Genomic DNA, 14,573 nt, shown 5'->3' on the forward strand with positions numbered 1-14,573 from the left:
CAGCAACAACTAGCCGCCTAGTGTTATCAGCAACAACTAGCCAGCTAGTGTTATCATCAGCAACAACTAGCCAGCTATTGTTATCAGCAACAACTAGCCAGCTAGTGTTATCATCAGCAACAACTAGCCAGGTAGTGTTATCATCAGCAACAACTAGCCAGCTAGTGCTATCATCAGCAACAACTAGCCAGCTAGTGCTATCATCAGCAACAACTAGCCAGCTAGTGCTATTATCAGCAACAACTAGCCAGCTAGTGTTATTATCAGCAACAACTAGCCAGGTAGTGTTATCATCAGCAACAACTAGCCAGCTAGTGTTATTATCAGCAACAACTAGCCAGGTAGTGTTATCATCAGCAACAACTAGCCAGCTAGTGTTATTATCATCAACAACTAGCCAGGTAGTGTTATCATCAGCAATAACTAGCCAGCTAGTGTTATCATTAGCAACAACTAGCCGGCTAGTGCTATCATCAGCAACAACTAGCCAGGTAGTGTTATCATCAGCAACAACTAGCCAGCTAGTGCTATCATCAGCAACAACTAGCCAGCTAGTACTATTATCAGCAACAACTAGCCAGCTAGTGTTATTATCAGCAACAACTAGCCAGGTAGTGTTATCATCAGCAACAACTAGCCAGCTAGTGTTATTATCAGCAACAACTAGCCAGGTAGTGTTATCATCAGCAATAACTAGCCAGCTAGTGTTATCATTAGCAACAACTAGCCGGCTAGTGTTATCAGCAACAACTAGCCAGCTAGTGTTATCATCAGCAACAACTAGCCAGCTAGTGTTATCAGCAACAACTAGCCAGCTAATGTTATCATCAGCAACAACTAGCCAGCTAGTGTTATCAGCAACAACTAGCCAGCTAATGTTATCATCAGCAACAACTAGCCAGCTAGTGTTATCAGCAACAACTAACCAGCTAGTGTCATCATTAGCAACAACTAACCAGCTAGTGTCATCAGCAGCAACTAGCCAGCTAGTGTCATCATCAGCAACAACTAATCAGCTAGTGTTATCATCAGCAACAACTAACCAGGTAGTGTCATCAGCAACAACTAACCAGCTAGTGTCATCATCAGCAACAACTAACCAGCTAGTGTCATCATCAGCAACAACTAACCAGCTAGTGTCATCAGCAACAACTAGCCAGCTAGTGTCATCATCAGAAACAACTAATCAGCTAGTGTTATCATCAGCAACAACTAGCCAGATAGTGTCATCATCAGAAACAGCTAACCAGCTAGTGTCATCATCAGCAACAACTAGCCAGCTAGTGTTGTCAGCAACAACTAGCCAGCTAGTGTCATCATCAGCAACAACTAGCAACAACTAGTGTAGGACTGACTAGTGTAGATAAATGGTTAAGAGAACTAACAAGTTAATGTATTACACACGTATGTATCCGCATGGATTACGTGCAACCTCTGTGGGAAATGGGCCCACCTATCTTGTGCAGATATTCAGGAATCATCTACAAGACATATTAAACCAGGGAAGTGTTTTTGGGTATGCCCAAATAAAAACCAACTGTAGAAAAAAATCACATTTGTTTTAAAAGACGGAAACATCAAAACGACTGTGGCATGCAAAGAGTACGTAACCTTTATTCGGCGCATGTACACACCCTCATTGAAAGGCTGTCTCCCCCAGCAAGCAAATCAGGTGCTATGGGTTAACGATGGGGCCCCATCGTTCAATCAGTACCCAGGTTCCAGCCAATGAGAAGATGGCTTTGGCAATTTCAGAGGTGTTGTGGGTACCACACACCTGTCTGCCCTTGTCATTCTCATTCTAGAGCTGGTTGAAACACGGTCTGCTCCCTAGTGGCTTCTATTCTGCCTTGCTTACCGTGGAGTACACTAATACCTATTGTTGTACATAGTGTATATAGTGAACATAATTCTTTTCTTACTTGGTGAAAGATAATACATGTCAAAAGTTTTTCTGCTGTGTTTATTTTGTTCCCTTTACACCCAGGATAACAGGCCTTTGGGACTCCTGGGTTGTAATAAAGGCCTTGATAGAAAGCCTGAAAGCATTCTATAACAGATGGGAAAATAGAAGGACTGGGCTAGATGGTGTATCGCCCCTGGTGCAGATGCTGCCCTGGTAGACAGTAACTCAGTAACTGTAAGAATACAGAAAGGAAAGTTGGTGGCCCGGAGGGAGACGGGAGCTCCAGTGGGGAAACAGGTGTAGACAAGGATATGCATAACCCAGAGTTACAAACTAGCAATACCACTGTAGATAGTAAATAAGGGGATGCCCCAAGGAATAGTGAAGATAAAATGCCAGAAAATACTGGTGAAGGCACTATTGTTAGTACAAGTGCTGAAGATAGTGAAGAGATAGAAAAACACGCACCAGTAGGGAATGCAGTCACGAAAAACCAAGGCAAACAGAAATCACACCTATTCAAATTCTATGCATTATGCATCTGCAGGCATGGAATATCTAGAAAAACAAATGGAACGTGCAACTTTGACCACCCGAGAAAATGCCGAGCCCATATGACAACAGGAAAATGCAACCTTCCTTCCTGTATGCTTTTCCACCCTGAAATGTGTCACTCTTCAATTCAGGAAAGACAATGCTATAACTTACACTGTAAGGCACACCACCTAAAGGGGGACAAGAAGGTACTGAACATCCAGACCATGGGAAAACCTGGGTAGCCACAACCACTCCAGAGAGAGAGATGTTTATTAGCGCCAGGAAGAAAAAAAAAGCTGGCAGGAAATAACAGAAATCGTATACTAACTCTTATCATTTCTGGAGCGGAATCACAGTCAATGACCTCCACTCCAAAACAACAGATATTAATGCCAGGAAAAAAAAGAGACCTTCCCCATACAACGACATTCATCTTTGCAAATATACAGGGCTTAAGCCAGCAATGAACAACAAAATATCTTTCATCCGTGGTCTGCTTACAGAGTCAAACGCAATGTTCGCGGTTTTCACAGAGACCCTCATAAAGGATCACTTTGACAATGAAATATGGATCCCGGATTATAACCTATACAGATGCGACAGAGTGAACAGGCAAAAGGGAAGGGGTTGGCCTGTACGTCACTATCATTGACATGCTCGGAACTACTAAACCGACGAGTTGAAGAATTAGACAATTGTGCAACGTTTGGGAATCTTTATTGAGGAAACGTTTCGCCACTGATGAAGCCACTGGGTGGCGAAACGTTTTCTCAGTAAATATTCTCATATGTTGCATAAGTGTCTCAGTGTTCAGCTTGAGAATTCCTCTTTATTTTTTCTTCAGACTTTCAACACTGAGTTATCGGTCATTATTGGAGGTGTCAATCTCTGTCAGTGTTATTAAATAATGTGTATAAAGCCTCCGCATAATCGTTAGTAAAAATAAAGCAAAGCTGTACAATAAATTGGACTCCTTTATTTCCTCCGCTTTATCTCACGTTCTAAGCAATGTTTGATTAAACTGAGCTACGTCTCCTGGGCTTCTTGAAGACGTTGACATCCAGCTTCTGGATTTCTTAGGGGTTGAGTTATAACTCCTGGCTCTCCTGAGGGTTTTGGAGGTATAGCCAATATGATGTGCTTTGCTGTACATTTATGTTGTGACTCTAGGTAGTTTTTAGATGAAATTTAATATATATATATATATATATATATATATATATATATATATATATATATATATATATATATATATATATATATATATATATATATATATACCAGAAGTTTGGTATGGCAATGGGAAATCCTCTTTCACCTGTTCTTAGTAACCTATACATGGAATTTTTTGAAACAAGGTTACTTAACACAATCCTCCCTAATAGAGCTAAATGGTTCAGATATGTTGATGATATTTTGTGTCTTATGCCCAAAAATGTAGATATACACCATTTCCTTGGAAAATTAAATAGCTTAGCCCATTCAATAAACTTTACTGTTGAGTTTGAAGAAAATAACTCATTGCCTTTTCTAGATGTTTTAATTATTAAGGGTAATAATGAATTCAAATTTAAAATTTACAGAAAACCTACTAATAACTGTTCCTATGTCCACTATTATTCCTCGCATCAAGATAGAGTCAAACTGTCTGTTTTCTCATCAATGTTTCTGAGAGCTTTACGAATTTGTAGTCCTGAGTTCATAGATGAGGAAATATCCAAAATTTATGAAATAGGTAATGATTTAAAATACCCAAGAAATGTAATTGATAAATCTTTTAAAGTTGCTAGAAATACTTTTTACAATCCAAAAAGGGACAACCAGCCTTATTCAAATAAAAATATGTTGGTTCTCCCTTACCATGAAAACTTGGTTGATATGCCTTCTCTTCTTAAGACTTTTAATATTAAAGTTGTATTCAAAAATCTCGATACAGTAAAAAAACTTTTGATAAAGAATTCCCCCCAAAATGCTGATGGATGTGTCTATAAGATTCCTTGTAAAATTTGCGATAAAGTTTATTACGGTCAAACTGGTAAAAATCTCGAACTAAGATTAAAACAACATAAATATAGCATTAGAACTGGACAAGATTCCAATGCTCAATTTATTCATGTAAGAGATTTTAACCATCCAATTGATTTTCAAAAAGTTGAGAAAGTAGTATCAAGCAAGTCCATGGTCGACAGGAATATAATTGAATCTTGTTTCATAAAAAGCAGTTTTGACAATAATATGAATATTTCCTTTGGTTTATATAAATTAGATCCATTTATAATTAATAGAATTTGGGAAGAATTTAATAATACACTGGACAAATAATCTTTAAAATTTCTTATTTCTTGGGTAGAATAGTTTGTGGGGTGAGTTGAGCCAAGGACCTTTCCAAGTTGGCTCGCCGCGCGTCACGTGTTTAAACCGTTGTGGGATCTGATAGTGAGGTGCCGACCAGACCCCTTATATAGCTTCCTTGGATGCTTTACTTTCATAGTTCCTTGATAATGTGAGTAGTCACGAAAGCGCTTGGAATTTCTCTATTCTTTCAGAGTGGTTGTTTTGCATATTCTGAAATCACCTGTTTACTGTGATCTTATTGCATATATATATAAATATATATATATATATATAATATATATATATATATATATATATATATATATATATATATATATATATATATAATATAAATAAATAAATATATATATATATATATATATATATATATATATATATATATATATATATATATATATATATATATATATATATATATATATATATATATATATATAGTAACATTTAACAATTAATATGAAGTGAATGAATCTTGATTGTATTGTTTAATAGCCTCTCAAATTACACGTGTTTTAGCGCATGGACCAGGCCATCCATATCGTTCTTTTAACCTCCCCAGCACGGGTGTTAACAGAAATATTTGATAAGAATATGCGTAAGTGTTTAGAAAATTACACTGGAGATGGATCCTGATGGGCTGGACAGCGAATGCTTCATCAGTTTCGGATTATTATTTAACAAAGACCAGTGTGAGGAGACGCCTGGCCTTCTGCCTGATAAATAAGCACCATCGAGCAATGACACATAAATTGCCATGTTTATCCCTAAATAAAATATCACCTGGCACCCTGAAAGCAGCAGGGTGTGGCGTCTGACGCTGCTGTCATGGATCAAACATTCCTACCTTAACCAAACCATGGTGGCCTGGTGGTTAACGCTCTCGCTTCACACGGCGAGGGTCTGAGTTCGATTCTCAGCCAGGGTAGAAACATTGGGTGTGTTTCTTTCCACCTGTTGTCTACGTTCCCCATCAGTAAAATGGGTACCTGGGTGTTAGTAGACTGGTGTGGGTCGCATCCTGGGACACTGACCTAATTTGCCCAAAATGCTGAACATAATAAGGAGCTTTCTATATAGTAGTATGTCAGTGATGTCAGCTAGGACTGTATACCATGTACATGTACTTGTAGTAAATTAAAGATATTATATTATTATTATTATTATTATTATTATTATTATTATTATTCAACGGGTGGAGTTTGAACCCGCGGTCAGAGAGTCTAAAAACTCCAGACCGTCGCGTTAGGAGTTTTGAGACTCTCTGACCGCGGGTTCAGACCCCGCCCGTGGTATGGTTTATTTCTACCTTGTAAACAGAACAAAAAAATCTTGTGGCGATAATTTTAAACTCCTCCCTCTCAAAGGTTTATAATTAAAGTAAGTAGTTAATAACAACTTTTTTTTTCGTTGGGAACGCATTATGATAATTTTTTACATCTTTAAGGTAGAAAAAGAGAGACAGAAGGATGGACAGAAAAATAATGAGACAGAAACACAGTGACAAATAGAAATACGGACAGACAGAAACAGGCACACCTGCACTCGCTTCCTCAATAATGTTCATGTAACAAGCATCAATTGTTCTAATTGTCGAATTTTGTCTTTTTGCGTAAAAATATATATATATATATATATATATATATATATATATATATTTAAAATGCCTTTGTGTTTCAAGCCAACAGGCAATGTATTGTTGATTGTCTTGTTAGAGAATTATGGGAGTGGGACGAGTGGAAACGATTCTTGTTGATAATGTTTGTGTGTGTACTCAGGTGAGCGTACAAGGTGTATGTGGAGGTGTGACGAGTATGGCTCTTGTTATACATCCGACAGTGAAAATTCACCTTTCACATGACCTTTTCAGTGATGCCGTTGACACTGGCGGAAGAAGTTACTGTTGGAACGCTGTGCTGTGAAGGGTGGTACAAGTTAATGCAGAAGTTAAGATGGTAGCTGTTGGCCTTAAGTCAGGGAAGAAGAAAGAAGCAATTGCTTGCTTACAATGTAGGGTTGTGTGTAGTAATCGCTGGTGACCAGCTGCACGCACTAGTCTGGGTGAAGTATGTTAATGTGTGAGAGAATAATGGTTAACCGGTGTGAGACTTGCCTCGCATGGGCCAGTAGGCCTGCTGCAGTGGTCCTTCTTTCTTATATTCTTATGATCTTATGTATGGCTGTTAATATGAGAGTGCAAGTTTCACTGTGGAAAGGGGAACAGAGGAGCACAAAAGTCCCTATATTAACATGGTAACTGAACCGTGCATTAATCCATTTGAAAACACGACAAATTTAGCTTCGATATGGATCCCCCATTAACAGTTGCATGATTATCCTATAATGCTCAACGCTTTAGCAAGATCTACATGATTTTGCATTGAGAGTGGAGGCTGGTTGTTTTTAAAGTATCTGATGCTCTTTGTTTTAATTATGTATGGAACATCTTTACTGCAGTAAGAAGAAATGTCTGTATTGATAACATATATACACGAAAGCACGCATTCGTGAGAACACACGAACAGATGATGAGGTCAGAGGAAACTGAAATACCTGAAGAGGTTATGAAGAACTTATTACTGGATATTGAGAGAAAATACAACAGGACGAGATGAGATGGCACCATTGGTTTTAAAAGAATGGGCAGAAGAGCGTACATCACATTTGGATTATTTACCAGGAAAGTTGGTTACTCATGATAACCCAATAAAGCCACTGTCTTCAGACTCTCTGGCTTATTTCCACTGGCGTCCTTGACTCCTCTTCCCCCAGGATGCGACCCCAACAGTTCACTTCTGAGTTTTTTTAAGATTTCACTGCAAGAAGGCATAATAGCAAGTAAATAGAAGATGGCACACAGTGTGCCAATATTTAGGGCCACTTTAGCTGACAAGTGTTGTTAAAATATTAGAAAAAAGCCGTTAGAAAGAAATTACTGTTGACCAGTAAACAATTCGACTTTAGGTCTGGAAGTTCCTGCATTTAAAATCCATTTAGCTATTTTGACAATCATAGAAATTCTTCAAGAAAAAAATGAAACGCCAGATTTTAATTATTAAAATTTTAAGAAAGTTTTTTGGTTAAGTTCCCCATAAATTTAAAAGCATGGCAGGCAAACTTTTGCAGAGATTTATATAGAACTAATGATATGACATATTCTGGCTAGTGTGTCATAAAACAGTCATTATGTTTCAGGTCCAGAATTGAATTCTTGATCTAACTACGACAGTGCACTGTCGTAGTTTGATTCCAACTACGACAGTTCACTTCTCGTAGTTGGGATTTGGAAGCAGCTAAATTCCAATTCAGTAATTTGGGATTTTGGAGACTTTTTTGGGATGACTAGCTGTTGTCCCCAGTTAAGTCTTGCTTGTATCTCACTATCCTTGCTTGCTACTGTGTTGCTTACAGCTTTTCCGTGCCGTTCATTGCTGTTTAGCGAACTGGTTGATTGATTATTAAAGGAAGCAGTGAATTATCCGTTCTGATGTAAGAAGTTAGTTTACTTAAGGCGTTGGCCCAGTTATCAGTTATATTCTATCTCGAATCTGGTTTATACATGTCACATTATAACTGTGATAGTAGTATTAAGTACACTTATATATAGTTCTGTGACTGATGGTATTATCAAGTTGTTTATTGTACAAAATAAAGGGATATAATCATAATAATTTGTTTATACACTGATGTGGAGTAAGAAACTTGTGCAACATTTGGGAATCTTCGGAGATTCCCAAATATCGCACAAATTTCCCATTCTTCAACCTTTCAGTTTTCTAAGCCATTTACACTACACATACACTGATGTGAATGCCATATTTCTCAAATATTCCATTTATTAGAACGCAGATACTTACCCTAGACGTCTTAGAATATAATTAAAAATCTCACTTCTATAGCAGGCTTCTCATTTTGTTATATACTTCATGTTTTAAAAAGGCAGCATAATCCTACTCGAATGAGCTAAATAATTATTATTTACAACAACTACCAATCAGGTGCAGGTTAGATCTCAGGGAAGGTATCAAATTGTTGACTTTCTGCTATACTCTGGTAGGATAATTCAGTTAAAAGTTATTCCTCATGTAATATTTAATTTCAAATATATTAGACAGTCTTAAAAAGCTCCTCTACATAGTTTAATTTTATTTTTGTAAATATGATGGAAAAACCTCATCTGAAATTGAACATCGCGTATTATGGTAGGTCTCTGCATGTGCTGTTAAATTTAGAATATACTTTTTGTTCACTAGTATTTTAAATAAAAAAAAATTGTACTGTGGGGTGGAGCTTCATATAATGAAGTGGCGGATGAAGTGAAAAATAAAGACAGAAATTAATTGGGCGATGCATTAAAAAAAAAGGTGACAGGGAAGATCCTTCAAACTACCGACGTCTGCCATATAAACCCTGCGAATAAAACAAAAAGAGAGAAAAGTCAATGAAATACTGGGATGGCAGACATTTGCTCTCACCGAGTCAGGCTTCAGATGAACTAACTTCTGTATAAACACTCTGTATAACCACTTTGATAGTCGGAGAATTTATACACGCGATAAACTGATCGGAAGATTGCACTTAATTGGATTCCTCGCTAAAAAAAAAAATCTTTTGATAGAGCTCTCTATGAAAGACTAATCCGAAACTACAGAAAATGGAATGAAAAAAAAATCCCAACATCAACAGTGGCTGACAGATTTTTCGTTTGAAACTGACCCCATGAACACTAATTTTGAAGTACGCTCCCAGAGGACTGCCTTAAGGCAGTCCTCTGGGAGCGATATTTACTTGGACATCCTCCTCTTTTCTGCAATTTTGCAAGCTCTTGATGATGTGTTGATTGCAACACGAAAGGCCTAGAGCTATCATATATATATATATATATATATATATATATATATATATATATATATATATATATATATATATATATATATATATATATACAAAAAACCACTGTGAAAGAATAGAGAAATTCCAAGCGCTTTAGTGACTACTCACATTATCAAGGAGCAATGAAAGTAATGCATCAAAGGAAGTCATATAAAGGGTCTAGCCCACACCTAACTATCACATCCCACAACAAAGCAACACCTGACGCGCGACTCATAACAAAGGGAACACTGCAGCAGTCCGGCTGGCGCAACTAGACAGGTCCCTCACACAACCCATTCTACCCAAGAATTAAGAATTTTAAAATTTATTTGTCCAATGTATTATTAAATTCTTCCCAAATTCTATTAATTATAAAAGGATCTAATTTATATAAACCAAAGGAAATATTCATATTATTGTCAAAACTGCTTTTTATGAAACAAGATTCAATTATATTCCTGTCGACCATGGACTTGCTTGATACAGCTTTCTCAACTTTTTGAAAATCAATTGGATGGTTAAAGTCTCTTACATGAATAAATAGAGCATTGGAATCTTGTCCAGTTCTAATGCTATATTTATGTTGTTTTAATCTTAGTTTGAGATTTTTACCAGTTTGGCCGTAATAAACTTTATTGCAAATTTTACAAGGAATCTTATAGACACATCCATCAGCATTTTGGGGGGAATTCTTTATCAAAAGTTTTTTTTACTGAATCAAGATTTTTAAATACAACTTTGATATTAAAAGTCTTAAGAAGAGAAGGCATATCAACCAAGTTTTCATGGTAAGGGAGAACCAACATATTTTTAATTGAATAAGGCTGGTTGTCCCTTTTTGGATTATAAAAAGTATTTCTAGCAATTTTAAAAGATTTATCAATTACATTTCTTGGGTATTTCAAATCATTAGCTATTTCATAAATTTTGGATATTTCTTCATCTATGAACTCAGGACTACAAATAAGTAAAGCTCTCAAAAACATTGATGAGAAAACAGACATTTTAACTCTATCTTGATGCGAGGAATAATAGTGGACATAGAAACAGTTATTTGTAGGTTTTCTGTAAATTTTAAATTTGAATTCATTATTACCCTTAATAATTAAAACATCCAGAAAAGGCAATGAGTTATTTTCTATAAACTTTACTGTTGAGTTTGAAGAAAATAACTCATATTTATTTTCAAGGGGACCTATTTTATCTTTAACTTTTGTTCTATAGACCTGGAAAAAACTTTTTTGGTTAGTTTTCGAATCCCTAGCAACTTTAATTTCATAGTCCCTTTTAGCTTTTTTTTATCCCCTTTTTAATGTCCCTCTTAATGTCAATATACTGATTCATAAGATGACCCTCACCCCTTTTGATACGCCTATTAATTCCTTTCTTATGCCCTAGTAGATATTTCAGCCTATTATTCATCCATTTTGGGTCATTTCTATTTGATCTAATTTCTTTATACGGGATAAACGTTCTTTGAGCAGCATGTATAGTGTTCAGAAAACGGTCTGGAGTTTTGAGACTCTCTGACCGCGGGTTCAATCCCGCCGGTGGTATGGTTTGTTTGCAATCGTGTCATTACGATTTCTTGGTTGATATGCCTTCTCTTCTTAAGACTTTTAATATCAAAGTTGTATTTAAAAATCTTGATACAGTAAAAAAACTTTTGATAAAGAATTCCCCCCAAAATGCTGACGGATGTGTCTATAAGATTCCTCGTAAAATTTACGATAAAGTTTATTACGGTCAAACTGGTAAAAATCTCGAACTAAGATTAAAACAACATAAATATAGCATTAGAACTGGACAAGATTCCAATGCTCTATTTATTCATGTGAGAGATTTTAACCATTCAATTGATTTTCAAAAAGTTGAGAAAGTTGTATCAAGCAAGTCCATGGTCGACAGGAATATAATTGAATCTTGTTTCATAAAAAACAGTTTTGACAATAATATGAATATTTCCTTTGGTTTATATAAATTAGATCCATTTATAATTAATAGAATTTGGGAAGAATTTAATAATACATTGGACAAATAATAAATTTTAAAATTCTTAATTCTTGGGTAGAATAGTTTGTTGGTGGGTTGTGTGAGGGATCTGTCTAGTTGGGCCAGCGGGCCTGCTGCAGTGTTCCCTTTCTTATGAGTCGCCCGTCAGGTGTTGCTTTGTTGTGGGATGTGATAGTGAGGTGTGGGCTAGACCCTTTATATGCCTTCCTTTGATGCATTACTTTCATTGTTCCTTGATAATGTGAGTAGTCACTAAAGCGCTTGGAATTTCTCTATTCTTTTACAGTGGTTGTTTTGCATATATATATATATATATATATATATATATATATATATATATATATATATATATATATATATATATATATATATATATAGATAGATATAGATATATAGATAGATAGATAGATAGGTTCCACCTCTGGTGTAATTGGGGAAGCCATAGCCTCGGAAAAGTGGATGAAAAGGCTTCAAGGAAGAATATTTGGATTTCTTCCATAGCTCTCTGCTGGCTTTTAATCGTAGACGTGATGCTGGTGATCTTCGATTAAATTTGCATGATGCTCGAGGGCACAAGCGGATTTAAAAGCAAAAATCCTTTCCCATTAAGGAAGACTGGCCTGGCGTCCCTCGTGCGATCCAACCTTCACAAGGTGTTGGACCATCCTCATGGTGGTGGACCCTTCACATAGTGTCTGACCCCCTGAAACCACAAATAGATGAGTACTTATTGGTGAGTACACAGAGAGAAACACACTCACCCAAACACACACACACACACACAGGAGCTGCGACCTGCAACCATAGTTAGGTGAATTCAGTTAGGTGAGTACACACACACACACACACAGACACAAGAGGTCACAATTGGAAGTTGAAGACTCAGATGAATCAAAGGGATGTTAGGAAGTATTTCTTCAGTCATAGAGTAGTCAGGCCATGGAATAGCCTAGAAAGTGATGTGGTGGAGGCAGGAACCATACATAGTTTTAAGGCGAGGTATGATAGAGCTCATGGGGCAGGGAGAGAGAGGACCTAGTAGCAATCAGCGAAGAGGCGGGGCCAGGAGCTGTGACTCGACACCTGCAACCACAAATAGGTGAGTACAAATAGGTGAGTACATACACCAAAAATCGACCTATAGGAAAATAAGTAATCTAGAGCAGTGGAGTGTCACTCAATAGCCTCCGTCTGCTTCTGTAATTACAGGAAATCAATTATCAACCGTACGTCATTCTCTAACTGATGAAGCAATGTCACCTGTCTGTTATTATCCAGATTACAGGACATTTCTTTTGCCCAGTTTAATGTTACTCTATAATTTTCTTTAATTTTATAAAGCCTTATTATACATAAAGCTGATTTAAGTTCGCCAAATTGTAGGTTACGTCAGGAAATGAGGGACTGAATAATTATAGGAATGATATAACATGTGGCTAGCTGGTCTAGTGGCTAACGCGACGGGCTGGAGTTTTGAGACTCTATGACCGCGGGTTCAATCCCGACCGGGGGTATGATTCCTTATTGAAAACTGATATTGTTTCTTTGCAATATTCCCCAAAGAATGCTGAAACAAGAACCAAAAAATCTGTCAGCTCCTGTATGGGAATACAAGCAATAAAAGGTGTGTATATCGCTGTATATTTATACGGAGAGATGTGTATATCACTGAGTAAATACACAGAGGTGTATCTATGTGTATATTAATTTTTATTTTTCCAGTGAATTTAATCCGAGAAATACGTATCTCTGTGTGTATATACTTCGAAAGGTGTGTATATTTCACACCATATACATCAAACAACGTTCATTTCTCAGTGTATAAATATCCAGATGTCTACGTGCTTTAGTCAACTCAGTGAAAGATTTGTGTATCTCAGTGTATATACACCGAAAGATATATATATGTATATGTGTGTGTGTGTGTGTGTGTGTGTGTGTGTGTGTGTGTGTGTGTGTGTGTGTGTGTATGTGTGTGTGTGTGTGTGTGTGTGTGTGTATGTATGTATGAGCACAGAGAGGACTGTATATTTCATAGAATACATACCAAGAGATGGGTATCTCTCAGTTCATACACACTGACATGTGTGTATATCTCAGCGTATAAACTGTCAACTGTGTGAACATTGTTAAAAGAACTTACGAAGAAATTCAATGATCTTGACTTCAAGCTGTTCCTTACTATGTAAAGAAGCTTAATGGCCACATCAGTTAGAAATAAACATGTTTAGAGCGAGCCTCTATTGTGCCAACGTTTCGCTCTACTGATCTCTAATAAATCAAATCTCTAGACAGAGCGAAACGTTGTCGATACAATCAAAACTTGTTTTGTACCTGCTTCTTCAGGTTATTTATTCTTCGCTCTTACCTCTCGTCTGCTCACATGAGTTACCCTTATATTTATTACTCATTGTTTATTTACCGCATCTGTAAATCATCACACCCGTGTATTCATAGTTCGTTGTAATACATTGGACAAACAACAGATGTCACTATATACATAATTTACAAGTCTTATTTACTGCGGAGCGTTGTGAGTATATATGAGTAATATATATGGATTTCGCAGTGTATATACACGGAGAAGTATTTTTGTCGCAGTTTACATGGGGTGAGAGGTGCATGTCTCTTAGTGTGTATACAGAGAGAGGTGTTATTGCTTGTGTTTGTATACAAAACAGTTGGTTACTGTGCATAAATACTCGCCCTTCAGTGTCCATACACTGTCAGAGCTCCCGTGACTCGAGTACAATGTCTTGAGTACAATGACTCGAGTACAGTGTCTCGAGTACAATAACTCGAGTACAGTGTCTCGAATACAGTGACTCGAGTACAGTGTTTCAAGTACAATGTCTCGAGTACAGCGTCTCGAGTACAATGTCTCGAGTAC

This window comes from Cherax quadricarinatus, chromosome 3, assembly GCF_038502225.1.
Source record: "Cherax quadricarinatus isolate ZL_2023a chromosome 3, ASM3850222v1, whole genome shotgun sequence".
Taxonomy (NCBI): domain Eukaryota; kingdom Metazoa; phylum Arthropoda; class Malacostraca; order Decapoda; family Parastacidae; genus Cherax; species Cherax quadricarinatus.